This window comes from Ranitomeya imitator, chromosome 1 (genome assembly GCF_032444005.1).
Source record: "Ranitomeya imitator isolate aRanImi1 chromosome 1, aRanImi1.pri, whole genome shotgun sequence".
Classification (NCBI taxonomy): domain Eukaryota; kingdom Metazoa; phylum Chordata; class Amphibia; order Anura; family Dendrobatidae; genus Ranitomeya; species Ranitomeya imitator.
Window position 1 is genome coordinate 1,004,834,608 of NC_091282.1, and position 26,887 is coordinate 1,004,861,494.

Consider the following 26,887-nt stretch of genomic DNA (forward strand, 5'->3'; position numbering starts at 1 on the left):
GTAGCTTGCAACGTGACCTGCAAACGCCACGCAGGCACATGAACTGAAATTGAAGGGAGCCTGCCCCCCACCCCCCCAGGTGTTTCTATGTATAACAGCCACCTTGTACAGCAGTACTGCTGCATTTGTACAAGGTGGCTGACTTTTTCTCCTTGCACACGTGGAACTCAACAAGTACAAAATGTGTCTCATTACAGACCATTACAATGTCCCTGAGGTGTGACTTTCCTTTTTAATGACACGCAGCACCCCCATTGTTAGCGCTGCCCGTCTCCTGACATCATTGGTTGGCTGGCTGTGCCTGTGCGTCCCCCCTGCCCGACACAACGCCCCCCGTTGTCTCATATATTTTGACTGCGAGGGTGTGATTGATGGGCACGAGCAGTGCATATGTTCCCCTGTTTTCACTCCCCTCCTTCCGCCTTCTTCTGACTGTGCGGCCTCATGGCCGCGGCATGCGATAAGGGATCAGATGAGGCCGTCCAGTCTGAAGCAGGTGTAAGGACATGTGTGAGCGGCAAACATATTTACTGCACCAGGGCACGAATCCCAGCACCGCAGTGTGATTTTTTAAAAACACACTGTGGGTCTGGGATTCATGTCCATCGCTAACCGCAACGGCCAACATGAAATGAGGTCATAAGACAGGAAGCGCTCACAGCGCATGGCCAAAGGATCACAAGAGCGCAGACTCCTGTACAGCAACTAACAACGCTCAGGAAGCTGCGCCCATGCAAAAAGGTGTTTTCGACACCTGTGCTGCTTTTCTTTAAAAAGACAAGTCACGCCTCCACTACTGTTAAACAGTATAATGGGCTAAATAGTCTACGTGTTGCATTCAGCTTGTGCAAGTAGACAAATTAATAGAGCAACCATTTACTTGTGCAGCATTAATGCTGCAGAAGGAGTGGCTCTTGTTCTTTGTAACACCTGAGGGGGGGTTAAAGGTAACCTTTGAAATTGGTGCAACTAGGCTTCGGCCTACACTCTGCTCCTCTCCTCCTCCTGCTGACCCTGGGCTGTAACAACGCTAGTTTTTGCCCGGAAATGCTAGCTGCACAGAGAAAAACACCAGCCAATGTGTTAGTGGGGTTCAGCAACGCCAGCTGTTCCCCCGCTGTGTAGCCGGCATCGTGTCCAGCACAAGCCACGCTGGCACAACCGACCAAAAGCTGCCACCAGTGCAGGCTTCGGCCTACACTTTGCTCCTCTCCTCCTCCTCCTGCTGACCCTGGGCTCAAACACCGCTAGTTTTTGCCCGGAAATGCTAGCTGCACAGAGAAAAACACCAGCCAATGTGTTAGTGGGGTTCAGCAACGCCAGCTGTTCCCCCGCTGTGTAGCCGGCATCGTGTCCAGCACAAGCCACGCTGGCACAACCGACCAAAAGCTGCCACCAGTGCAGGCTTCGGCCTACACTTTGCTCCTCTCCTCCTCCTCCTGCTGACCCTGGGCTCAAACACCGCTAGTTTTTGCCCGGAAATGCTAGCTGCACAGAGAAAAACACCAGCCAATGTGTTAGTGGGGTTCAGCACCGCCAGCTGTTCCCCTGCTGTGCAGCTTGCAACGTGACCTGCAAACGCCACGCAGGCACATGAACTGAAATTGAAGGGAGCCTGGCCCCCACCCCCAGGTGTTTCTATGTATAACAGCCACCTTGTACAGCAGTACTGCTGCATTTGTACAAGGTGGCTGATGTTTTCTCCTTGCCCACGTGGAACTCAACACGTACAAAATGTGTCTCTTTGAGACCATTCCACTGTCCCTGAGGTGTGACTTTCCTTTCTAATGATACGCAGCACCCCCCTTGGTAGCGCTTCCCGTCTTCTGACATCATTGGTTGGCTACTTGCGCCTGTTCGTCCGCCCTGCCTGAATAAAATGCTCCTCGTTGTCTTAATTATTTTGACTGCGAGGGTGTGATTGATGGGCACGAGCAGTGCATATCTTCGCCTGTCTTAACTCATCTCCTTCAGCCTTCTTCAGACTGTGCAGCCTCATGGCCGCGGCATGCAAGAAGGGATCAGCAGAGGCCGCCCAGTCTGAAGCAGGTGTAAGGACGTGTGTGAGCGGCCAAAATATTTACTGCTCAAGGCCACGAATCCCAGCACCGCAGTGTGGCTTTATGAAAAGACACTGTGGGTCTGGGATTTATGGCCATCGTTAACCGCACCGGCCAACATGAAATGATGTCATAAGATGGGCAGCGCTAACAGGGCATTGCCAAGGGATAACACAAGAGCGCAGACTCCTGTACAGCAAATAACAACGCTCAGGAAGCTGCTCCAAGCACCAAGGCGTTATTTTGGACACCTGTGCTGCGTCTCATCAAAAAACCAAGTCACGCATCCACTACAGTTTGACTGTAGAATGGGGTAAATTGTGTATGTCTTTCATTCAGCGTGTGCAAGTAGACAAATTAATAGAGCAACCTTTCACTTGTGCAGCATTAATACTGCACAAGGTGTGTCTCTTGTACTTTGTAACACCTGAGGGGGGGGTTAAAGGTTTCCTTTGAAATTGGTTCAACTAAGCTTCGGCCTACACTCTGCTCCTCTCCTCCTCCTCCTGCTTCAACACGGGCTCTAACATCGCTAGTTTTTGCCCGCAAGTGCTAGCTGCACAGAGAAAAACACACGCCATTGTGTTAGTGGGGTTCAGCAACGCCAGCTGTTCCCCCAGTGTGTAGCCGGCAAAGTGTCCTGCAAACGCAACGCAGACACAAAGCTGCCTCCAGTGCAGGCTTCGGCCTACACTCATCTCCCCCTGCTTACCCTTTGCTCCAACACCGCTAGTTGGGGCTCTAGGAAGACAATCTTTAATAGGCAAGGCAACGCATCCGGGTTCCAGCACCGCCAGCTGGTTCTCGGCAGTGTTCTTGTCACAGGTACTCCCTCGTGCCAAGCCTGGTTTCAGCACCGTCAGCTGTTTCCGGGTTGTGTCAACTTCACTGAGACGCCTATGCTTGCCCCGTCGTGGTGCGGTCGAGTTAGCCAACTCCAGGGTGCCTCCAGTTTAGGAGCTTCCTATGTGGGCTGCGTGAACTGGTAGTCAAGGCTGGTTCTGTAGTGCCAGTAGGCCCAGCTCCCCCTGTAGGACTGTTGGGGTTCGGTAACTGCGGCTGCCTCGCGGCCTAGCTGTTCTCTCCTCTCCTGTGGACCTTCGGGTCCACCACCTGGTTCCAGCACCGTCAGCTGGTTCCGGGCCGAGCCTTTGGCTTAGGTGCCTCCTCCTGGGTATCCGAGTTCCGCCAACGCCAGGCGGTCCTTGGTAGTGCTTTTAAGCGCGGGCACCTACAGCTTAGTAACCGGGTTCCAGCACCGTCAGCTGGTCCTCGGTCGTGCCATTGGCTCTTGCACACTGGGGCAACGCATCCGGGTTCCAGCACCGCCAGCTGGTTCTCGGCAGTGTTTTTGTCACAGGTACTCCCTCGTGCCAAGCCTGGTTTCAGCACCGTCAGCTGTTTCCGGGTTGTGTCAAGCTCACTGAGACACCTATGCTTGCCTCGTCGTGGTGCGGTCGGGTTAGCCAACTCCAGGGTGCCTCCAGTTTAGGAGCTTCCTATGTGGGCTGCGTGAACTGGTAGTCAAGGCTGGTTCTGTAGTGCCAGTAGGCCCAGCTCCCCCTGTAGGACTGTTGGGGTTCGGTAACTGCGGCTGCCTCGCGGCCTAGCTGTTCTCTCCTCTCCTGTGGACCTTCGGGTCCACCACCTGGTTCCAGCACCGTCAGCTGGTTCCGGGCCGAGCCTTTGGCTTAGGTGCCTCCTCCTGGGTATCCGAGTTCCGCCAACGCCAGGCGGTCCTTGGTAGTGCTTTTAAGCGCGGGCACCTACAGCTTAGTAACCGGGTTCCAGCACCGTCAGCTGGTCCTCGGTCGTGCCATTGGCTCTTGCACACTGGGGCAACGCATCCGGGTTCCAGCACCGCCAGCTGGTTCTCGGCAGTGTTTTTGTCACAGGTACTCCCTCGTGCCAAGCCTGGTTTCAGCACCGTCAGCTGTTTCCGGGTTGTGTCAAGCTCACTGAGACACCTATGCTTGCCTCGTCGTGGTGCGGTCGGGTTAGCCAACTCCAGGGTGCCTCCAGTTTAGGAGCTTCCTATGTGGGCTGCGTGAACTGGTAGTCAAGGCTGGTTCTGTAGTGCCAGTAGGCCCAGCTCCCCCTGTAGGACTGTTGGGGTTCGGTAACTGCGGCTGCCTCGCGGCCTAGCTGTTCTCTCCTCTCCTGTGGGCCTTGGGGTCCACCACCTGGTTCCAGCACCGTCAGCTGGTTCCGGGCCGAGCCTTTGGCTTAGGTGCCTCCTCCTGGGTATCCGAGTTCCGCCAACGCCAGGCGGTCCTTGGTAGTGCTTTTAAGCGCGGGCACCTACAGCTTAGTAACCGGGTTCCAGCACCGTCAGCTGGTCCTCGGTCGTGCCATTGGCTCTTGCACACTGGGGCAACGCATCCGGGTTCCAGCACCGCCAGCTGGTTCTCAGCAGTGTTCTTGTCACAGGTACTCCCTCGTGCCAAGCCTGGTTTCAGCACCGTCAGCTGTTTCCGGGTTGTGTCAACTTCACTGAGACGCCTATGCTTGCCCCGTCGTGGTGCGGTCGAGTTAGCCAACTCCAGGGTGCCTCCAGTTTAGGAGCTTCCTATGTGGGCTGCGTGAACTGGTAGTCAAGGCTGGTTATGTAGTGCCAGTAGGCCCAGCTCCGCCTGTAGGACTGTTGGGGTTCGGTAACTGCGGCTGCCTCGCGGCCTAGCTGTTCTCTCCTCTCCTGTGGGCCTTGGGGTCCACCACCTGGTTCCAGCACCGTCAGCTGGTTCCGGGCCGAGCCTTTGGCTTAGGTGCCTCCTCCTGGGTATCCGAGTTCCGCCAACGCCAGGCGGTCCTTGGTAGTGCTTTTAAGCGCGGGCACCTACAGCTTAGTAACCGGGTTCCAGCACCGTCAGCTGGTCCTCGGTCGTGCCATTGGCTCTTGCACACTGGGGCAACGCATCCGGGTTCCAGCACCGCCAGCTGGTTCTCGGCAGTGTTTTTGTCACAGGTACTCCCTCGTGCCAAGCCTGGTTTCAGCACCGTCAGCTGTTTCCGGGTTGTGTCAAGCTCACTGAGACACCTATGCTTGCCTCGTCGTGGTGCGGTCGGGTTAGCCAACTCCAGGGTGCCTCCAGTTTAGGAGCTTCCTATGTGGGCTGCGTGAACTGGTAGTCAAGGCTGGTTCTGTAGTGCCAGTAGGCCCAGCTCCCCCTGTAGGACTGTTGGGGTTCGGTAACTGCGGCTGCCTCGCGGCCTAGCTGTTCTCTCCTCTCCTGTGGACCTTCGGGTCCACCACCTGGTTCCAGCACCGTCAGCTGGTTCCGGGCCGAGCCTTTGGCTTAGGTGCCTCCTCCTGGGTATCCGAGTTCCGCCAACGCCAGGCGGTCCTTGGTAGTGCTTTTAAGCGCGGGCACCTACAGCTTAGTAACCGGGTTCCAGCACCGTCAGCTGGTCCTCGGTCGTGCCATTGGCTCTTGCACACTGGGGCAACGCATCCGGGTTCCAGCACCGCCAGCTGGTTCTCGGCAGTGTTTTTGTCACAGGTACTCCCTCGTGCCAAGCCTGGTTTCAGCACCGTCAGCTGTTTCCGGGTTGTGTCAAGCTCACTGAGACACCTATGCTTGCCTCGTCGTGGTGCGGTCGGGTTAGCCAACTCCAGGGTGCCTCCAGTTTAGGAGCTTCCTATGTGGGCTGCGTGAACTGGTAGTCAAGGCTGGTTCTGTAGTGCCAGTAGGCCCAGCTCCCCCTGTAGGACTGTTGGGGTTCGGTAACTGCGGCTGCCTCGCGGCCTAGCTGTTCTCTCCTCTCCTGTGGGCCTTGGGGTCCACCACCTGGCTCCAGCACCGTCAGCTGGTTCCGGGCCGAGCCTTTGGCTTAGGTGCCTCCTCCTGGGTATCCGAGTTCCGCCAACGCCAGGCGGTCCTTGGTAGTGCTTTTAAGCGCGGGCACCTACAGCTTAGTAACCGGGTTCCAGCACCGTCAGCTGGTCCTCGGTCGTGCCATTGGCTCTTGCACACTGGGGCAACGCATCCGGGTTCCAGCACCGCCAGCTGGTTCTCAGCAGTGTTCTTGTCACAGGTACTCCCTCGTGCCAAGCCTGGTTTCAGCACCGTCAGCTGTTTCCGGGTTGTGTCAACTTCACTGAGACGCCTATGCTTGCCCCGTCGTGGTGCGGTCGAGTTAGCCAACTCCAGGGTGCCTCCAGTTTAGGAGCTTCCTATGTGGGCTGCGTGAACTGGTAGTCAAGGCTGGTTATGTAGTGCCAGTAGGCCCAGCTCCCCCTGTAGGACTGTTGGGGTTCGGTAACTGCGGCTGCCTCGCGGCCTAGCTGTTCTCTCCTCTCCTGTGGGCCTTGGGGTCCACCACCTGGTTCCAGCACCGTCAGCTGGTTCCGGGCCGAGCCTTTGGCTTAGGTGCCTCCTCCTGGGTATCCGAGTTCCGCCAACGCCAGGCGGTCCTTGGTAGTGCTTTTAAGCGCGGGCACCTACAGCTTAGTAACCGGGTTCCAGCACCGTCAGCTGGTCCTCGGTCGTGCCATTGGCTCTTGCACACTGGGGCAACGCATCCGGGTTCCAGCACCGCCAGCTGGTTCTCGGCAGTGTTTTTGTCACAGGTACTCCCTCGTGCCAAGCCTGGTTTCAGCACCGTCAGCTGTTTCCGGGTTGTGTCAAGCTCACTGAGACACCTATGCTTGCCTCGTCGTGGTGCGGTCGGGTTAGCCAACTCCAGGGTGCCTCCAGTTTAGGAGCTTCCTATGTGGGCTGCGTGAACTGGTAGTCAAGGCTGGTTCTGTAGTGCCAGTAGGCCCAGCTCCCCCTGTAGGACTGTTGGGGTTCGGTAACTGCGGCTGCCTCGCGGCCTAGCTGTTCTCTCCTCTCCTGTGGACCTTCGGGTCCACCACCTGGTTCCAGCACCGTCAGCTGGTTCCGGGCCGAGCCTTTGGCTTAGGTGCCTCCTCCTGGGTATCCGAGTTCCGCCAACGCCAGGCGGTCCTTGGTAGTGCTTTTAAGCGCGGGCACCTACAGCTTAGTAACCGGGTTCCAGCACCGTCAGCTGGTCCTCGGTCGTGCCATTGGCTCTTGCACACTGGGGCAACGCATCCGGGTTCCAGCACCGCCAGCTGGTTCTCGGCAGTGTTTTTGTCACAGGTACTCCCTCGTGCCAAGCCTGGTTTCAGCACCGTCAGCTGTTTCCGGGTTGTGTCAACTTCACTGAGACGCCTATGCTTGCCCCGTCGTGGTGCGGTCGAGTTAGCCAACTCCAGGGTGCCTCCAGTTTAGGAGCTTCCTATGTGGGCTGCGTGAACTGGTAGTCAAGGCTGGTTATGTAGTGCCAGTAGGCCCAGCTCCCCCTGTAGGACTGTTGGGGTTCGGTAACTGCGGCTGCCTCGCGGCCTAGCTGTTCTCTCCTCTCCTGTGGGCCTTCGGGTCCACCACCTGGTTCCAGCACCGTCAGCTGGTTCTCGGCAGTGTCTTTTGCTCTTGTACCTTCTGCTCCCCATCCTGGTTCCAGTACCGTCAGCTGGTTCCGGGCAGAGCCTTTGGCTTAGGTGCCTCCTTCTGGGTATCCAAGTTCCACCAACGTCAGGTGGTCCTTGGTAGTGCTTTCAGGCACGGGTACCTCCTGCTTAGTAACCGGGTTCCAGTAACGTCAGCTGGTCCTCGGTAGTTCCATTGGCTCTTGGACCTTCGGCTACCCATCCGGGTTCCAGTACCGTCAGCTGGTTCTCGGCAGTGTCTTTTGCTCTTGTACCTTCTGCTCCCCATCCTGGTTCCAGTAACGTCAGCTGGTTCCGGGCAGAGCCTTTGGCTTAGGTGCCTCCTTCTGGGTATCCGAGTTCCGTCAACGTCAGGCGGTCCTTGGTAGTGCTTTTTAGCACGGGTACCTCCTGCTTAGTAACCGGGTTCCAGTAACGTCAGCTGGTCCTCGGTAGTTCCATAGGCTCTTGAACCTTCGGGTAGCCATCCGAGTTCCAGTTCCATCAGCTGGTTCTTGGCATTTTCTCAGCCTTCTTGTACCTTCTGCTACATTTCCAAGTTGAAGACCCTAACGTCGACGACCCGGAAGACCACCACGATGACGACGACACGGAAGACCACCCCGATGACGACGACGACGACGGCGGAGATGACGACACTGGAGACGACGACCCTGGAGACGACAACATGGAAGACCGAGAAGCAGAAGAACAAGAGGCTGCAGAACAAAGAGCAGAAGAACATTAAGCATAAGACTTAATATCAGAGCAAAAGATATTATCTAAATTATATGCAGAAGAAGACTAAGCAGTGTATGGGGGTGAGTCCGTTCCTCCTCGTGGTGCCCCTGGATAAAGCCTGATGCTGCAGGCCAAACTGAACGCGGACAAATGTAACTTTTGTGACTGGCAGAACGGAAGGTGTAATCTTCAAACTTTTATAGATAACAACTACGGGAATGCCTGTCACAAATGAGAATATGATGAAGAAGTAGAATAGGAAGAATAATAACAGTGGAATAAAAAGAATATGTAGAATAAGAAGAATAATAATAGTTGAATAAAATGAATATGAAGAATGTAATAAAAAAAAAAAAATAGGTAGAAGATGAAGAAGAAGATGAATAAGGTGAAGAAGTTGATGTCAAAGATGCTGATGATGATGAAGATGAAAGTGTGGGAAAAGAAAAAAAAAAAGAAAAAAAAGAAGGGGAAGGGCGTGGAATAGTGAAACATCAATATCTGACAAAATAAAAAAAAAATTTACATAGTCAATATCTTTGTCACTCCGAACGTCTTAAAAAAAAACAAAAAACATGCTATTCTATTTGATTGGGATAAACCTCTATGACTTTAATGTCTCCGCCACCTCCCCAAATACATCCGGCATTATTCTTAGTTGTTTTCCTTCATGTAGAATGAACCTACAAGGAAAGAAAGGGTTTATTTTAATTCCGATATTTTGGTCCCATTGACTTGCATTGGGATCGGGTATCGGTATCGGCGATATCCGATATTTTTTGAATATCGGCCGATCCAAACCGATACCGATACTTTCCGATATCGGAAGGTATCGCTCAACACTAATAATGAATAATAATATGAATATCGCAGAACACATACTCTCAAGAAAAATCAGCTACCCAAAAACCCCGTGAACAGAAGTTCCTCATTTAATCCAGAGGGGGTCACTGACTGTAGTTGAAAAATCTATCTGGATTCTATTTGTAGAAGCAATTTACGTTTGTCCCCACCTCTCTCATTCGGGGTTAGCTTTTGTAAACCCACCACTCTAAGGTTGGTCGAGGAACCCCTATGGTTGGCTAGAAAGTGTTCAGCCACCAGGGTAAGAGTTTTGCCCTTCCTTGAGTCCGAAGCAGCTAAGTGTATTGTTGAAACATGCTTCTGGACTCGTTTTCTGAGTTCTTGTGATGTCTGCCCGACATACACAAGCTTACAAGGGCAAATTAAGGCATATATTACATCCCTAGATTTACAATTAACATATGCCTTAACCCCTTCCCAACCCATGACGCCACGTAGGCATCATGAAAGTCGGTGCCAATCCGACCCATGACGCCTATGTGGCGTCATGGAAAGATCGCGTCCCTGCAGGTCGGGTGAAAGGGTTAACTCCCATTTCACCCGATCTGCAGGGACAGGGGGAGTGGTAGTTTAGCCCAGGGGGGTGGCTTCACCCCCCCGTGGCTACGATCGCTCTGATTGGCTGTTGAAAGTGAAACTGCCAATCAGAGCGATTTGTAATATTTCACCTATTATAATGGGTGAAATGTTACAATCCAGCCATGGCCGATGCTGCAATATCATCGGCCATGGCTGGAAATACTAATGTGCAACCCCACCGATCGCCCCCCCAGCCCTCCGATCTGTCCGGTACACTGCCCCGCTCCCCTCCGTCCTGTGCTCCACTCCCCCCGTGCTCTTGTCCGCTCACCCCCGTGCTCCAATCACCCCCCCGTGCTCCAATCACCCCCCCTGCACTCCGATCCACCGCCCGTGCTCCGTTCCACCCCCCCGTGCTCCGTTCCACCCCCCCGTGCTCCGTTCCACCCCCCCATGCTCCGTTCCACCCCTCCCGCGTTCCGATCCACCCCCCATGCTCCGATCCCCCCCCCCGTGCTCCCCCCCACCCCATCATACTTACCGATCCTGCCGGGGTCCGTCCGTCTTCTCCCCGGGCGCCGCCATCTTCCAAAATGGCGGGCGCATGCGCAGTGCGCCCGCCGAATCTGCCGGCCGGCAGATTCGTTCAAAGTGCATTTTGATCACTGAGATATAATCTATCCCAGTGATCAAAATAAAAAAAAATGATAAATGACCCCCCCCCCCTTTGTCACCCCCATAGGTAGGGACAATAAAAAAATAAAGAATTTTTTTTTCTCCACTAATTTTAGAATAGGGTTAGGGTTAGGGGTAGGGTTAGGGGTAGGGTTAGGGCTAGGGTTAGGGGTAGGGTTAGGGGTAGGGCTAGGGTTAGGGTTAGGGCTAGGGTTAGGGTTAGGGCTAGGGTTAGGGGTAGGGTTAGGGGTAGGGCTAGGGTTAGGGTTAGAGCTAGGGTTAGGGTTAGGGCTAGGGTTAGGGTTAAAGCTAGGGTTAGGGTTAGGGGTAGGGGTACGGGTAGGGTTAGGGGTAGGGTTAGGGGTAGGGTTAGGGGTAGGGTTAGGGCTAGGGTTAGGGTTAGAGCTAGGGTTAGGGCTAGGGTTAGGGTTTTGGTATGTGCAGACGTATTCTGGTCCTCTGCGGATTTTTCCGCTGCGGATTTGATAAATCCGCAGTGCTAAACCGCTGCGGATTTATGGCGGATTTACCATGTTTTTTTCTGCGCATTTCACTGCGGTTTTACAACTGCGGTTTTCTATTGGAGCAGTTGTAAAACCGCTGCGGAATCCGCAGAAAGAAGTGACATGCTGCGGAATGTAAACCGCTGCATTTCCGTGCAGTTTTTCTGCAGCATGTGTACAGCGATTTTTGTTTCCCATAGGTATACATTGAACTGTAAACTCATGGGAAACAGCTGCGGATCCGCAGCATTTTCCGCAGCGTGTGCACATACCTTTAGAATTAGGCTATGTGCACACGGTGCGGATTTGGCTGCGGATCTGCAGCGGATTGGCCGCTGCGGATTCGCAGCAGTGTTCCATCAGGTTTACAGTACCAAGTAAACCTATGGAAAACCAAATCCGCTGTGCCCATGGTGCGTAAAATACCGCGCGGAATCCGCAGATGAAATCCGCACAAAAAACACTGGAAATCCGCGGAAAATCCACAGGTAATACGCAGTGCCTTTTACCTGCAGATTTTTCAAAAATGATGCTGAAAAATCTCACACGAATCCGCAACGTGGGCACATAGCCTTAGGGTTAGGGTTGGAATTAGTGTTCTGGTTAGGGTTGTGATTAGGGTTATGGCTACAGTTGGGATTAGGGTTGGGGGTGTGGGGGGTTAGTGTTGGAGGTAGAATTGAGGGGTTACCATTGTTTAGGCACATCAGGGGTCTCCAAACGCAACATGGCGCCACCATTGATTCCAGCCAATCTTGTATTCAAAAAGTCAAATGGTGCTCCCTCACTTCCGAGCCCCGACGTGTGCCCAAACAGTGGTTTACCCCCACATATGGGGTACCAGCATACTCATGATAAACTGCGCAACAATTACTGGGGTCCAATTTCTCCTGTTACCCTTGTGAAAATAAAAAAATGCTTGCTAAAACATCATTTTTGAGGAAAGAAAAATGATTTTTTATTTTCACGGCTATGCGTTGTAAACGTCTGTGAAGCACTTGGGGGTTCAAAGTGCTCAACACATATCTAGATAAGTTCCTTGGGGGGTCTAGTTTCTAAAATGGGGTCACTTGTGGGGGGTTTCTACTGTTTAGGCACACCAGGGGCTCTGCAAACGCAACGTGACGCCGCAGACCATTCCATCAAAGTCTGCATTTCAAAAGTCACTACTTCCCTTCTGAGCCCCGACGTGTGCCCAAACAGTGGTTTACCCCCACACATGGGGTATCAGCGTACTCAGGAGAAACTGGACAACAACTTCTGGGGTCCAATTTCTCCTGTAACCCTTGGGAAAATAAAAAATTCTGGGCTAAATAATTATTTTTGAGGAAAGAAAACGTATTTATTATTTTCACGGCTCTGCGTTGTAAACTTCTGTGAAGCACTTGGGGTTCAAAGTGCTCACCACACATCTAGATAAGTTCCTTTTGGGGTCTAGTTTCCAAAATGGGGTCACTTGTGGGAGGTTTCTACTGTTTAGCCACATCAGGGGCTCTGCAAACGCAACGTGACGCCCACAGAGCATTCCATCAAAGTCTGCATTTCAAAACATCACTACTTCACTTCCGAGCCCCGGCGTGTGCCCAAACAGTGGTTTACCCCCACATATGGGGTATCAGCGTACTCAGGAGAAACTGGACAACAACTTTTGTTGTGAAATTTCTCCTGTTACCCTTGAGAAAATAAAAAATTGCAGGCTAAAAGATCATTTTTGAGAAAATAATTTTTATTTTTTATTTTCATGGCTCTGCGTTATAAACTTCTGTGAAGCACTTGGGGGTGCAAAGTCCTCACCACACATCTAGATTAGTTCCTTTGGGGGTCTAGTTTCCAAAATGGGGTCATTTGTGGGGGATCTCCAATGTTTAGGCATACAGGGGCTCTCCAAACGTGACATGGTGTCCGCTAATGATTGGAGCTAATTTTCCATTTAAAAAGCCAATTGGCGTGCCTTCCCTTCCGAGCCCTGCCGTGCGCCCAAACAGTGGTTTACCCCCACATATGGGGTATCAGCATACTCAGGACAAACTGGACAAGAATTTTTGGGGTCCAATTTCTCCTATTACCCTTGGCAAAATAGGAAATTCCAGGCTAAAAAATCATCTTTGAGGAAAGAAAAATTATTTTTTATTTTCATGGCTCTGCGTTATAAACTTCTGTGAAGCACCTGGGGGTTTAAAGTGCTCAATATGCATCTAGATAAGTTCCTTGGGGGGTCTAGTTTCCAAAATGGGGTCATTTGTGGGGGATCTCCAATGTTTAGGCACACAGGGGCTCTCCAAACGCGACATGGTGTCCGCTAACAATTGGAGCTAATTTTCCATTCAAAAAGTCAAATGGCGCGCCTTCCCTTCCGAGCACTGCCGTGTGCCCAAACAGTGGTTTACCCCCACATATGAGGTATCGGCGTACTCGGGAGAAATTGCCCAACAAAGTTTATGATCCATTTTATCCTATTGCCCATGTGAAAATGAAAAAATTGATGCGAAAAGAATTTTTTTGTGAAAAAAAAGTACTTTTTTCATTTTTACAGATCAATTTGTGAAGCACCTGGGGGTTTAAAGTGCTCACTAGGCATCTAGATAAGTTCCTTGGGGGGTCTAGTTTCCAAAATGGGGTCACTTGTGGGGGAGCTCCAATGTTTAGGCACACAGGGGCTCTCCAAACGCGACATGGTGTCCGCTAACGATGGAGATAATTTTTCATTCAAAAAGTCAAATGGCGCTCCTTCCCTTCCGAGCCTTACCATGTGCCCAAACAGTGGTTTACCCCCACATGTGAGGTATTTGTGTACTCAGGAGAAATTGCCCAACAAATTTTAGGATCCATTTTATCCTGTTGCCCATGTGAAAATGAAAAAATTGAGGCTAAAAGAATTTTTTTGTGAAAAAAAAGTACTTTTTCATTTTTACGGATCAATTTGTGAAGCACCTGGGGGATCAAAGTGCTCAATATGCATCTAGATAAGTTCCTTGGGGCGTCTAGTTTCCAAAATTGGCTCTCCAAACGTGACATGGTGTCCGCTAAAGAGTGGAGCAAATTTTTCATTCAAAAAGTCAAATGGCGCTCCTTCCCTTCCAAGCCCTGCCGTGCGCCCAAACAGTGGTTTACCCCAACATATGAGGTATCAGTGTACTCAGGACAAATTGGACAATAACTTTCGTCATTCAGTTTCTCCTTTTACCATTGGGAAAATAAAAAAATTGTTGCTAAAAAATAATTTTTGTGACTAAAAAGTTAAATGTTCATTTTTTCCTTCCATGTTGCTTCTGCTGCTGTGAAGTACCTGAAGGGTTAATAAACTTCTTGAATGTGGTTTTGAGTAACGTGAGGGGTGCATTTTTTAGAATGGTGTCACTTTTGGGTATTTTCAGCCATATAGACCCCTCAAACTGACTTCAAATGTGAGGTGGTCCCTAAAAAAAATGGTTTTGTAAATTTCGTTGTAAAAATGAGAAATCGCTGGTCAAATTTTAACCCTTATAACTTCCTAGCAAAAAAAAAATTTTGTTTCCAAAATTGTGCTGATGTAAAGTATACATGTGGGAAATGTTAATTATTAACTATTTTGTGTCACATAACTCTCTGGTTTAACAGAATAAAAATTCAAAATGTGAAAATTGCGAAATTTTCAAAATTTTCGCCAAATTTCCGTTTTTATCACAAATAAACGCAGAATTTATTGACCTAAATTTACCACTAACATGAAGCCCAGTATGTCACAAAAAAACAATCTCAGAACCGCTAGGATCCGTTGAAGCGTTCCTGAGTTATTACCTCATAAAGGGACACTGGTCAGAATTGCAAAAAACGGCAAGGTCTTTAAGGTCAAAATAGGCTGGGTCATGAAGGGGTTAAGGGGATGTCTGCTAAGACATGTGGGGTGAAGAAACGTGTCGCGAGTCGGGACCATGTGAGGACAAATATTACAGTCCCCACAGGGAAATGAACCCCTAAGGATAATGCCCCTATTTAGTCTCACCGTTGGTCTTTTGAAGTGACTCCTCGTGAGGAGATCCCTCAAGTTTGGCACCCGTCTAGCTGTCATAAGGGGTCTGTCGCTTGTAACCTCAACCGTTTGTGAATCCGTCCGCAAAATCTGCCAATGTTTTGATAGAATATCACTGACCTGTTTCCAGCTGTTGTTAAAGTCAGTGATAAATCTGGTTTGTGTCTCCTGACACCGTCCTTTGGAGGAAAGAAGTGACCTCTGATCTTGACCCCTTGCACTCTGGTAGGCCTTAGAGATGACACGTTTCGGGTAACCCCTCTGATGAAAGCGATCCGAGAGACCACGAGCCTGGATCGAAAAATGGCACACATTTTCTATTGCAGCATATAGATTAATCATGTGTGCTCTATTGAGTGGTAGTGATGGCATATGTATGTGTTTTTTTTTTTGTTTGTTTTTTTTTTATATATATATATATATATGTCATTGCTGCATTTTCACACTAACTATGCACATTCCTTCAATACAGGTCCAAGCATACCATTTGTGCCTGTTAGCAGAATAGCCTGCAAAAAGAACTATGTGTCATTCACCTTCTGCGCATCTGTTGCTTGTGCTCTTTATCGCCCCCCTCTGGACGTTTGCGCAGCGCGGCTCATTATTTGAACCACATCTGCGCAGGCGCCGCCCGTCTCCATGGAGATCTTTTGTTATTCCCATCCTGCCTCTCTCCATTCCCTGCCAATGTGCGACTTCCTGTTTCCGCCCCCCATCCTTTGGACGGCACGGGTGCACACACTCCAATTAATTGGGCTTCTTATTTAAATGTGAGTTATTGACTACAGCACCCACTTCCCCTGACGAAGCCGCTGTGGCGGCGATACGCATGGGGCTCTCACACCCTACTCTACCCTGCCTTATGCCTTTCACATTTAGGCACTGGCTTCTATTTGACTTTGTGTAGTCGATATATTTTTGGGTTCAGCCTGTCTTTTTTCTCCCCGCCTCAGATGAGTATGCTGGGCATTATATTGCCCCCCCCTCTGTAACTATAGGCTATATTTCCTTGTTATCTGCTGGGCACTTTACTTCCAAACCAATTAGTAGATTTGATATGGACATCCTTTTCACAAGGTTTTTTTTTCTTTTTTTTTTTTTTTTGCTCTAGCTTTTCCAATAGGGGCTTATGGTTCTTTGCGCCTATGATCTCTTATGCCCTAGGCATATATGGATGTGTTTCCCTTTCAACTAGGGGGTATTATTTCATCTATATAAGGTGACATATATTATGCTGACCCATTGTATTATGTTTCATGTCGACTTCATATTTATTTGTAGGGCATTTGAATAGGGGTGTTTTTGTACACTATTGGTACATTTTAAACGTTTTATGTTTTGCTGTGATGTTCAATATACATTGTGTTATTTTTCTACTTTCTATGGTTGTGCGGGCCTGTTTCATAGTCCATTCTGTTTTCTTTTTTTGGTTATACATTTAATATTGGACTAGGCACTGCACCCTATAACATTTATTTGTGTATACAGCTTGAGTGCACCCTTTACAAGTGTTTGTGGTAATTGTCTGGCCCTGTGTTCCAGGGCATTTTTGTTAAGGGTTGCACACGCCTATTTGGGTAGTGCTGGTATATATTGATTGATTTCCCTTTTTTTTTATTGGATCTGTGTGACGTTGGTGTCGTCATGGATTGGGAGGCCAGGGAGGCAGCCTGGCGGGCTAAATCTTCTACCGTGTTTGAGGCAAATACAACTATTGCTTCTGGTGTGGATAACGGCTTCTCTGCATTATGTTCCGATTTAACCAAGGCTCACAAGACATGTGTGAGACTTTGGTGGAACATGAGAAGCCTGGATGAATATATTAAATCTGGCTTTGTCCCTAGGGGGCTTCGTGTGTCTATCTTCCCTGCTTGGGAACCCTCTGATACTTTCCAACAGCTATGGGAGCAGGGACTAACACGCTGTTCAACGATTCTGATGAACTTATTACTTGAACATGATAGGACATTATTCTCATCTACAAAAAGTCTGGTCAAAGAGCTGGAAACTAAACTTGCTACTTTTGAGGAGGGCCAGGTTTTGGCGTTAAAAAATATACTTAAAGATACACTTGACAAGTATGAGTTGGAAGTGACACAACGCAAATGTAAGAAGTTCCAGAGGGACAGGACAGACTTTGAACAGAAAATAGCATACAAATGGAGACACACAGGCAATGCACGTCACCCTAGATCGGGCAGAGGTGGCTCGACATCACTGGCTAACATCTCTTCACGGAGGGAGGAGAGTTCAAGTGATTTTTTTTGTTTTCCACTGGGAGCGAGGTAGATCACGGACCAGACGTGGGGGAAAACGCAAAAAACGTGAAAAAAAGATTAACACGGCACAGGGGTCAAACCTCACCCCATTGGCACCAATATCCTACCAGACGGAAGTAAATGAGTCGGGGGCTTCGGACCTGACTACACCTGAACATGAATCTGGATCAACTGTATTACAGGTAATTAATCTGTCTGAGTATCAGCTTTCATCTTTTGAGTTATCGGTCCTTCAGAAGGGGTTGTCATTCGTCCCTACACACCCGGTGGATAAGTTTATTCTTATAAAGGATTTGTATCTGTTTTGCAGAAAGCTTACCTTCCAGGTCATGTACAGGAGACCCGACATTCTGCAAACCATGCCCATGGACGAACGGAGCACTTTTCAAGACTTATTGGAGTTATTGGAAGAAAATGAGTCGGGCTCTACCAGAAGAAGATTTCCAGGCAGGAATAAGTCTCTTAAAACACCGTCTTTTTCCCTGGTACCGGCCATAAAAATATTCTTCGAGGTGGTCAAGCGTGATATCCAGGCTATGCCTATTCGGGTAAGTGGCCCTTCTAACTTAAGTATGGAAGAGAAGCGAGCCTTAACATCTTTACAAAATAATAGAGAATTTACAATCAAGGAAGCAGATAAAGGGGGCAACGTAGTGTTATGGTCTTACCAGCTGTATGAAACTGAAGCTAAGCGACAGCTTAATAACATCCAATATTACCAAAAGCTTCCTTCTGACCCCACTTCTTTGTTCCTCTCGAAGTTTGAACGACTGCTCGGCAGGGCCCTACAGCTTGCCATCATTACCACACAAGAAAGGCAGTATCTATGGGTGGAAAACCCGGTCACGGCAACATTCTACATGCTGCCGAAAATCCACAAAGATAGCATCAAGCCTCCTGGTAGGCCTATCGTCTCCAGTGTGGGCAGTATGTGTGAAAGAGCGGGTGAGTACCTGGACTTCTTCCTTCAACCCATTGCCTCATCTCTCCCTTCATTCATTCGTGACTCTTCACATTTTATTGATGTATGTGGCCAGATTGAACTTCCTGTGGATTTTCTTTTAGTCACATGTGATGTAGAATCACTTTATTCTAACATTGGCCACAAGGAAGGGACTGAGGCGGTTGCTTATTTCTTGAATAAGAAGAGCTCCTCGGAGAGGGGACATGATTAATTTCTGCTTGACCTACTGACATTTGTCCTTCACCATAACTTCTTCCTCTTTGATAGGACATACTACCTTCAGCGATCAGGCGTGGCGATGGGCGCGAAATGCGTACCGGCCTATGCCAACACCTTTCTTGGCTGGTGGGAAGAGAAATTTGTCTACCCGTTACCTTCATTCGCTGCCCACGTACACACCTGGTTATGCTTTATAGATGATATATTCATCCTTTGGAAGGGTACGAGGGAGGAGTGTGATGAATTTTTTAATGACCTGAACTCTAACCCCTTTAACATCTTCCTCACTTACTCCCTTTCTGCCAGTGAAACCACCTTTCTGGACTTGGCAACAAATTTATTCCGAAAGCCTACGGCAACAAATTCACTTTTGGAATTCTCAAGTTTCCACCCCTGGCATACTAAGGTGGGTGTACCCACGGGACAGTTTTTACGTGTGAGACGTAACTGCACCCGTGACGACGATTTTTCGATCCAGGCTCGGGATCTCTCGGATCGCTTTCATCAGAGGGGTTACCCGAAACGTGTCATCTCTAAGGCCTACCAGAGGGCAAGGGGTCAAGATCAGAGGTCACTTCTTTCCTCCAAAGGACGGTGTCAGGAGACACAAACCAGATTTATCACTGACTTTAACAACAGCTGGAAACAGGTCAGTGATATTCTATCAAAACATTGGCAGATTTTGCAGACGGATTCACAAACGGTTGAGGTTACAAGCGACAGACCCCTTATGACAGCTAGACGGGCGCCAAACTTGAGGGATCTCCTCACGAGGAGTCACTTCAAAAGACCAACGGTGAGACTAAATAGGGGCATTATCCTTAGGGGTTCATTTCCCTGTGGGGACTGTAATATTTGTCCTCACATGGTCCCGACTCGCGACACGTTTCTTCACCCCACATGTCTTAGCAGACATCCCCTTAAGGCATATGTTAATTGTAAATCTAGGGATGTAATATATGCCTTAATTTGCCCTTGTAAGCTTGTGTATGTCGGGCAGACATCACAAGTAGGGTTGAGCGACCTTGACCTTTTTAGAGTCGAGCCGTGTTTCGCGAAACCCGACTATCTTAGAAGTCGAGTCGAGTGGAATCGGCCGATTATCGCGAAAAGTCGGGTATCGCCCGAAACACGAAACCCAATGGGAGAGCATAGTCGGCAGTGAGTGGAGGCCAGGAAAACACCTACACTGCCCATTTTAATGGCAAAAACATCCATTCTTGTCACAGAAGCTTGTCAATTGTAATTTAACTTATAATAATTGGAAGGCATTTGAAATTGGGGGTCATTTGGCTAAAGTTGTGGGGGGTAGGGCTGGTTCAAGTAATTAGTGGGCCCAGGAAATCTGGAACACGTCACGGCAGTGGAGCAGGGAGAGGTAAGTATTTCAACTTTGCAAGTGCTGTGATCCTGAGCAAGCAGAGGGGGCCCACTCGTTGGCATTGGCACTGGCACAGGGCCCCTCAAAGTACAGCGGTGTGTTTGCACGGCGGAGGCGCCTCCCACCGGCAGCAACACTTTTGCGTACTATGAGAGGCCCTGTGCCAGTGACGTCGCCAACTAGTATTCCTCCCCCCACCTGATGAAGGAACCTGCACTTTCATCTGCACCTTCCTCTTTGTCCCCGTGTAAGGTGGTATGGTATGCGGGAAGAGGAACCTGACTTTCGGCAGGGTCACAATCTTGCTGTGTAGCATGCACGGGGAATGTTGCATTATTGGTCAATGTACCAGCAGACTCATCTATCACTGGCTGGGCAATGGGCAGGATGAGGGGGAAACAGATATGGGCCCAAAGAATAAAGTGGGCTAAATGCAGTTCAAAATTGGTAACAGGACTAACCAGGGGGCATTGTTTTGTTCAGTGGAGGACAACTGGAATGAGAGGCTGACACAGAGAGTAGGCCCAATCAGTAAGTATTCTAAATGCAGTTCAAAATTGGCAACAGTAGTATACCGGCGGCACAGCTTTGTTCACTGTAGGAGAACAGCAAGGAGCGGCAGACACAGATAGAAGGCCCCAACCCAACTAGTAGGCCTAATGCAGTGTTGTTTTCAACAACTACTAAACGAGAGCCAGAAGATCGAAGCAATGGAGAGGAAACCAGAGGAACACCTTGGAGTGGAAGACACCGTCTCTACACCCCAGACCCAACTTGTAGGCCGAATGCAGTGTTGTTTTCAACAACTACTAAACGAGAGCCAGAAGATTGAAGCAATGGAGAGGCAACCTAGGGAACACCTTGGAGCGGAAGACACCATCTCTACACCCCAGACCCAACTTGTAGACTGAATGCAGTGTTGTTTTCAACAACTACTTAAGAAGAGCCAGAAGATCGAAGCAATGGAGAGGCAACCTGGGGAACACCTTGGAGTGGAACACACCGTCTCTACACCCCAGACCCAACTTGTAGGCCGAATGCAGTGTTGTTTTCAACAACTACTAAACAAGAGCTTTAAGATTGAAGCAATGGAGAGGCAACCTGGAGAACACCTTGGAGCGGAAGACATCGTCTCTACACCCCAGACCCAACTTGTAGGCATAATGCAGTGTAGTTTTCAACAACTACTAAACGAGAGCTTTAAGATTGAAGCAATGGAGAGGCAACCTAGGGAACACCTTGGAGCGGAAGACACCATCTCTACACCCCAGACCCAACTTGTAGACTGAATGCAGTGTTGTTTTCAACAACTACTTAAGAAGAGCCAGAAGATCGAAGCAATGGAGAGGCAACCTGGGGAACACCTTGGAGTGGAACACACCGTCTCTACACCCCAGACCCAACTTGTAGGCCGAATGCAGTGTTGTTTTCAACAACTACTAAACAAGAGCTTTAAGATTGAAGCAATGGAGAGGCAACCTGGAGAACACCTTGGAGCGGAAGACATCGTCTCTACACCCCAGACCCAACTTGTAGGCATAATGCAGTGTAGTTTTCAACAACTACTAAACGAGAGCTTTAAGATTGAAGCAATGGAGAGGCAACCTGGAGAACTCCTTGGAGCGGAAGACACCGTCTCTACACCCCAGACCCAACTTGTAGGCATAATGCAGTGTAGTTTTCAACAACTACTAAACGAGAGCATTAAGATTGAAGCAATGGAGAGGAAACCTGGGGAACACCTTGGAGTGGAACACACCGTCTCTACACCCCATACCCAATTTGTAGGCCTAATGCAGTGTAATTGTCTACAACTACTAAACGAGAGTCGGAAGACCGAAGCAATGGGGACGAAACCTGAGGAACACCTTGGAGTGTAACACACCGTCTCTACACCCCATACCCAATTTGTAGGCCTAATGCAGTGTAGTTTCCAACAACTACTAAACGAGAGCATTAAGATTGAAGCAATGGAGAGGAAGCCTGGGGAACACCTTGGAGTGTAACACACCATCTCTCTACACCCCATACCCAATTTGTAGGCCTAATGCAGTGTAGTTTCCAACAACTACTAAACGAGAGCCAGAAGATCGAAGCAATGGAGAGGAAACCTGGGGAACACCTTGGAGTGTAACACACCATCTTTCTACACCCCATACCCAATTTGTAGGCCTAACGAAGTGTAGTTTCCAACAATTACTAAACGAGAGCATTAAGATTGAAGCAATGGCAAGGAAACCTGGAAAACACCTTGGAGTGGAACACACCGTCTCTACACCCCATACCCAATTTGTAGGCCTAATGCAGTGTAGTTTTCTACAGCTACTAAACGAGAGTCGGAAGACCGAAGCAATGTGGATGAAACCTGGGGAACACCTTGGAGTTGAACACACCGTCTCTACACCCCATACCAAATGTGTAGGCCTAATGCAGTGTAGTTTCCAACAACTACTAAACGAGAGCCTGAAGATAGAAGCTCAGGAAAGGCAACCTGGAGAACACCTAGGAGTGGAAGACACCGTCTCTACACCCCATACCCAATTTGTAGGCCTAATGCAGTGTAGTTTCCAACAACTACTAAACGAGAGCATTAAGATTGAAGCAATGGAGAGGAAACCTGGGGAACACCTTGGAGTGGAACACACCGTCTCTACACCCCATACCCAATTTGTAGGCCTAATGCAGTGTAGTTTCCATCAACTACTAAACGAGAGCCTGAAGATAGAAGCTCAGGAAAGGCAACCTGGAGAACACCTAGGAGTGGAAGACACCGTCTCTACACCCCATACCCAATTTGTAGGCCTAATGCAGTGTAGTTTCCAACAACTACTAAACGAGAGCATTAAGATCGAAGCAATGGCGAAGAAACCTGGGGAACACCTTGGAGTTGAACACACCGTCTCTACACCCCATACCCAATTTGTAGGCCTAATGCAGTGTAGTTTCCAACAACTACTAAACGAGAACATTAAGATTGAAGCAATGGAGAGGAAACCTGGGGAACACCTTGGAGTTGAACACACCGTGTCTACACCCCATACCAAATGTGTAGGCCTAATGCAGTGTAATTTCCAACAACTACTAACGAGAGCCTGAAGATAGAAGCTCCAGAAAGGCAACCTGGAGAACACCTAGGAGTGGAAGACACCGTCTCTACACCCCATACCCAATTTGTAGGCCTAATGCAGTGTAGTTTCCAACAACTACTAAACGAGAGCCAGAAGATTGAAGCAATGGAGAGGAAACCTGGGGAACACCTTGGAGTTGAACACACCGTCTCTACACCCCATACCAAATGTGTAGGCCTAATGCAGTGTAGTTTCCAACAACTACTAAACGAGAGCCTGAAGATAGAAGCTCAGGAAAGGCAACCTGAAGAACACCTTGGAGTGGAAGACACCGTCTCTACACCCCATACCCAATTTTTAGGCCTAATGCAGTGTAGTTTCCAACAACTACTAAACGAGAGCATTAAGATTGAAGCAATGGCGAGGAAACCTGGGGAACACCTTGGAGTGTAACACACCATCTCTCTACACCCCATACCCAATTTGTAGGCCTAATGCAGTGTAGTTTCCAACAACTACTAAATGAGATCACTAAGATTGAAGCAATGGCGAGGAAACCTGGGGAACACCTTGGAGTGGAACACACCGTCTCTACACCCCATACCCAATTTGTAGGCCTAATGCAGTGTAGTTTTGTACAACTACTAAACGAGAGTCGGAAGACCGAAGCAATGTGGACGAAACCTGGGGAACACCTTGGAGTTGAACACACCGTCTCTACACCCCATACCAAATGTGTAGGCCTAATGCAGTGTAGTTTCCAACAACTACTAAACGAGAGCCTGAAGATAGAAGCTCAGGAAAGGCAACCTGGAGAACACCTAGGAGTGGAAGACACCGTCTCTACACCCCATACCCAATTTGTAGGCCTAATGCAGTGTAGTTTCCAACAACTACTAAACGAGAGCCAGAAGATCGAAGCAATGGGAGGAAACCTGGGGAACACCTTGGAGTTGAACACACCGTCTCTACACCCCATACCAAATGTGTAGGCCTAATGCAGTGTAGTTTCCAACAACTACTAAACGAGAGCCTGAAGATAGAAGCTCAGGAAAGGCAACCTGGAGAACACCTAGGAGTGGAAGACACCGTCTCTACACCCCATACCCAATTTGTAGGCCTAATGCAGTGTAGTTTCCAACAACTACTAAACGAGAGCCAGAAGATTGAAGCAATGGAGAGGAAACCTGGGGAACACCTTGGAGTTGAACACACCGTCTCTACACCCCATACCCAATTTGTAGGCCTAATGCAGTGTAGTTTCCAACAACTACTAAACGAGAGCATTAAGATTGAAGCAATGGAGCGGAAACCTAAGGAACACCTTGGAGTGGAACACACCGTCTCTACACCCCATACCCAATTTGTAGGCCTAATGCAGTGTAGTTTCCAACAACTACTAAACGAGAGCATTAAGATCGAAGCAATGGCGAGGAAACCTGGGGAACACCTTGGAGTGGAACACACCGTCTCTACACACCATACCCAATTTGTAGGCCTAATGCAGTGTAGTTTCCAACAACTACTAAACGAGAGCATTAAGATCGAAGCAATGGCGAGGAAACCTGGGGAACACCTTGGAGTGGAACACACCGTCTCTACACCCCATACCCAATTTGTAGGCCTAATGCAGTGTAGTTTCCAACAACTACTAAACGAGAGCCAGAAGATCGAAGCAATGGAGAGGAAACCTGGGGAACACCTTGGAGTTGAACACACCGTCTCTACCCCCCATACCCAATTTTTAGGCCTAATGCAGTGTAGTTTCCAACAACTACTAAACGAGAGCATTAAGATTGAAGCAATGGCGAGGAAACCTGGGGAACACCTTGGAGTGTAACACACCATCTCTCTACACCCCATACCCAATTTGTAGGCCTAATGCAGTGTAGTTTCCAACAACTACTAAATGAGATCACTAAGATTGAAGCAATGGCGAGGAAACCTGGGGAACACCTTGGAGTGGAGCACACCGTCTCTACACCCCATACCCAATTTGTAGGCCTAATGCAGTGTAGTTTTGTACAACTACTAAACGAGAGTCGGAAGACCGAAGCAATGTGGACGAAACCTGGGGAACACCTTGGAGTTGAACACACCGTCTCTACACCCCATACCAAATGTGTAGGCCTAATGCAGTGTAGTTTCCAACAACTACTAAACGAGAGCCTGAAGATAAAAGCTCAGGAAAGGCAACCTGGAGAACACCTAGGAGTGGAAGACACCGTCTCTACACCCCATACCCAATTTGTAGGCCTAATGCAGTGTAGTTTCCAACAACTTCTAAACGAGAGCCAGAAGATCGAAGCAATGGGAGGAAACCTGGGGAACACCTTGGAGTTGAACACACCGTCTCTACACCCCATACCAAATGTGTAGGCCTAATGCAGTGTAGTTTCCAACAACTACTAAACGAGAGCCTGAAGATAGAAGCTCAGGAAAGGCAACCTGGAGAACACCTAGGAGTGGAAGACACCGTCTCTACACCCCATACCCAATTTGTAGGCCTAATGCAGTGTAGTTTCCAACAACTACTAAACGAGAGCCAGAAGATTGAAGCAATGGAGAGGAAACCTGGGGAACACCTTGGAGTTGAACACACCGTCTCTACACCCCATACCCAATTTGTAGGCCTAATGCAGTGTAGTTTCCAACAACTACTAAACGAGAGCATTAAGATTGAAGCGATGGAGCGGAAACCTAAGGAACACCTTGGAGTGGAACACACCGTCTCTACACCCCATACCCAATTTGTAGGCCTAATGCAGTGTAGTTTCCAACAACTACTAAACGAGAGCATTAAGATCGAAGCAATGGCGAGGAAACCTGGGGAACACCTTGGAGTGGAACACACCGTCTCTACACCCCATACCCAATTTGTAGGCCTAATGCAGTGTAGTTTCCAACAACTACTAAACGAGAGCCAGAAGATCGAAGCAATGGAGAGGAAACCTGGGGAACACCTTAGAGTTGAACACACCGTCTCTACCCCCCATACCCAATTTGTAGGCCTTATGCAGTGTAGTTTTCACCAACTACTAAACGAGAGTAGGAAGATCGAAGCAATGTGGACGAAACCAGGGGCACACCTTGTGGCGGCAGACACCGTTAGTATGCCCTACCAAAGTTGTAGCCCCAATGCAGTTTTTTAGAATTCCTAGAGGCTGAAAACAAGACTATTGACGCTCAGCTTTTTTCAAAGGAACACAGCTGAATTGAGTGGCGCAGACAGAAACAGGTAGTAGGCCTTAAACCAAAAATGTGGCTCACTGCAGCTTAAAAAAGGTTACAGGGGTACATAGGCAGCATTGCTCTGGGCAGTCGAGGACAATTTCAATAGTGGACCGCAGACAGACTTTGTACGCCTACTATTAAAAAAAGGATGCTCTATGCAATAAAAAATAGGTTCCTGGGGTACACGGGCAGCAGTGGTCTGGTCAGTGTAGGAGTAGTAGAAAGAACGGGCCACAGACAGGCTTCGAAGGCCTAACATAATAAAATGGGCTGGCTGTAGGCAATTTATGATTGGTTCCAGGGGTACACGGGCAGCAGTGGTCTGGTCAGTGGAGGCCTAGTGGAAGGAGGGACAGCAGACAGGCTTCGAAGGCATAACATAATAAAATTGGACAGGCTGTAGGCACTTTATGATTGGTTCCAGGGGTACACGGGCAGCAGTAGACAGGTCAGTGGAGGCCTAGTGGAAGGAGGGACCGCAGACAGGCTTCGAAGGCCTAACATAATAAAATGGGCTGGCTGTAGGCAATTTAAAATAGGTTCCAGGGGTACACGGGCAGCAGTACACAGGTCAGTGGAGGCCTAGTGGAAGGAGGGACCGCAGACAGGCTTCGAAGGCCTAACATAATAAAATGGGCTGGCTGTAGGCAATTTAAAATTGGTTCCAGGGGTACACGGGCAGCAGTACACAGGTCAGTGGAGGCCTAGTGGAAGGAGGGACCGCAGACAGGCTTTGAAGCCCTAACATAATAAAATGGGCTGGCTGTAGGCAATTTATGATTGGTTCCAGGGGTACACGGGCAGCAGTGGTCTGGTCAGTGGAGGCCTAGTGGAAGGAGGGACCGCAGACAGGCTTCGAAGGCCTAACATAATAAAATGGGCTGGCTGTAGGCAATTTAAAATTGGTTCCAGGGGTACACGGGCAGCAGTACACAGG